The following is a 2,500-nucleotide window of genomic DNA, read 5'->3' as shown; positions in this document are numbered from 1 at the left end:
GTGCCGGCCCACCGAGACACTCAATAAAGAGCACCCTGGTAGGATTTCAACGGGGTCCGCCTCGGGACGCACGAGCACGCACGAGGCGGTCGCACGCCTTCAGCTCGCCCCACCGGCAGGACGTCCCACGATACATGCCAGTTAAACACCGACGGGCGGTGAACCAACAGCGTGGGACACAAATCCAACTACGAGCTTTTTAACCGCAACAACTTTAATATACGCTATTGGAGCTGGAATTACCGCGGCTGCTGGCACCAGACTTGCCCTCCAATAGATACTCGTTAAAGGATTTAAAGTGTACTCATTCCGATTACGGGGCCTCGGATGAGTCCCGTATCGTTATTTTTCGTCACTACCTCCCCGTGCCGGGAGTGGGTAATTTGCGCGCCTGCTGCCTTCCTTGGATGTGGTAGCCGTTTCTCAGGCTCCCTCTCCGGAATCGAACCCTGATTCCCCGTTACCCGTTACAACCATGGTAGGCGCAGAACCTACCATCGACAGTTGATAAGGCAGACATTTGAAAGATGCGTCGCCGGTACGAGGACCGTGCGATCAGCCCAAAGTTATTCAGAGTCACCAAGGCAAACGGACCGGACGAGCCGACCGATTGGTTTTGATCTAATAAAAGCGTCCCTTCCATCTCTGGTCGGGACTCTGTTTGCATGTATTAGCTCTAGAATTACCACAGTTATCCAAGTAACGTGGGTACGATCTAAGGAACCATAACTGATTTAATGAGCCATTCGCGGTTTCACCTTAATGCGGCTTGTACTGAGACATGCATGGCTTAATCTTTGAGACAAGCATATGACTACTGGCAGGATCAACCAGGGAGCTGCGTCAACTAGAGCTGAGCAGCCGGCCGCCCGGGAGTGTGTCCCGGGGGCCCGCGCGAACACGCAAGCGTCCGCTCAATCATTCTGCAAACAGGAGGAGGCTGAGCTCCCCTGCACAATACACCTCGAAACCCTCTCAGGTCCCGGCGGCGCGCAGCGCCGTCCCAAGTACTTGGTCGGGTTCGAGAGAGGCGCAATCGCCCGGAGTTAGGCGAGTAGACGCTTTCGGTGCGACCACCCGTGCTCCCAACTGAGCTTGCCGCTGCCGACAGAGGCCCGGGAGCGTGCTGTCGTGGCATTGCCGGCGGGAGACAACACGCGCCACCTACGGTGACCGGCAGCTCCAACGCCAGCGCCACAGAAGGACAAAAGCCCCACTTGGGTGCCGAAGCGAACTCTCCCAGCACAGCGCACGCGCCAACACATCCGCACAGCTGCGATACAAACCACCAGCGAGAACCGCTGGGGCGACCGAGCAGCAGACGGCGTCGCGGCGCCGAGCGCCGGGCGGCGGCGCATCCTCAACGCACACAGTCCTCAATCGGACCAGCACACTGAAGATGTCCACCGCGCTTCGCACCGGGCCCGCGAGGACCTACTTTGGCCGCACGGCGCCGCGCGCAGGGTGCGCCGGCGCGCAGCTGCGACGCCTGCCGCGTCCGTCGGCCGGCGCGCCTGCCACTGGCCGCCCCCACCAGCCGGCTGTAGCGCGTGCGCCCACGCACCGCGCGGCCAGCACGCCGGGAGGCGCCCCCTCACCGGCCGGGGACGGTCCCACCCAGCCACCGCCGCGTATCGCTTCACACCCAGATGCCGTTCAGTTTCGTCGGCATGGTGGGTATCGCTGGAACAACCGGTTAGTACCTCAACCTATCGTCGCCATCACCGATTCACCCCTAGCGAGAACAACCGCACCACAACAGGTTACCATTTGTTCATTTGCGTAACTTCACCAGAAAACGCAGGCGTCCATCGCCATTTGCAACTTCAACGATTATTGCATGCCTGTGTCAGGTGTCACGCCACACTACGTCTGCCCACATACACGCAACAAAATGTGCACGCCTAGACAATACGTGGAAGGTGGCCCCCGTACGTATGCGATGTCCATTGCTCGAACGACTGTCAACCGGCCTCTGTAGCATGTCGCAGATATGGAACGCGGTGCACCATGCCATCACGGTGTGTGAGGAGAGACGACTAGGTCCGAATACATCAACAGACAGCTCATGCTGATCGCCATCCACGGCGTCCGTTCCTCCCACACGTCTCTATGGCGTACCACACTGCAATCCAGCTCTCATAGGGAGACGACACGTAGCTGCGTGCACAATATTTGCACTGTATGGTCCGCCGTTTTTGGGCGCAGTCGTTGTGCGGTCACACATGTGCCACGATGTATCATTCAGTACATAAGGACGAATGTGCAGTACAGATTGTGGTTCACGCGTACGACATCAGCGGACAGTTGACACAGGCCGCACCACAACATAGCCTGAGTACGTCGCATGCGAAGGGCATTGAACATGCAAACTTCTCACCAACCAGCTTGCGAAGGCAGGGGGCAAGGTGGGGACGTGGGGAGGGGCGGCATGTACGTCCTGCTGCCATCCACATTACAGTGTACAGCAGGAGCATGTGGAAAGTGAGCAAGACTTGCA

The 2,500-nt window shown here is 58.7% G+C and overlaps 1 non-coding gene across 1 annotated transcript in view; it reads right to left on the bottom strand.

Moving 5' to 3' along the window:
- Nucleotides 1-837, bottom strand: part of LOC124733282 — a 1,909-nt gene extending 1,072 nt beyond the window's left edge. Inside the window, exon 1 of the ribosomal RNA XR_007008949.1 lies at nt 1-837. This exon is cut by the window's left edge and continues 1,072 nt beyond it. This is a non-coding gene — a ribosomal RNA (small subunit ribosomal RNA).
- Between the last annotated feature and the right edge of the window lie 1,663 nt (nt 838-2,500).

This window comes from Schistocerca piceifrons, unplaced genomic scaffold (assembly GCF_021461385.2).
Source record: "Schistocerca piceifrons isolate TAMUIC-IGC-003096 unplaced genomic scaffold, iqSchPice1.1 HiC_scaffold_1387, whole genome shotgun sequence".
In the NCBI taxonomy this organism is placed as follows: Eukaryota; Metazoa; Arthropoda; class Insecta; order Orthoptera; family Acrididae; genus Schistocerca; species Schistocerca piceifrons.
The sequence above is the reverse complement of the archived record's forward strand: the minus strand, read 5'-3'. Positions and strand labels throughout refer to the sequence as shown.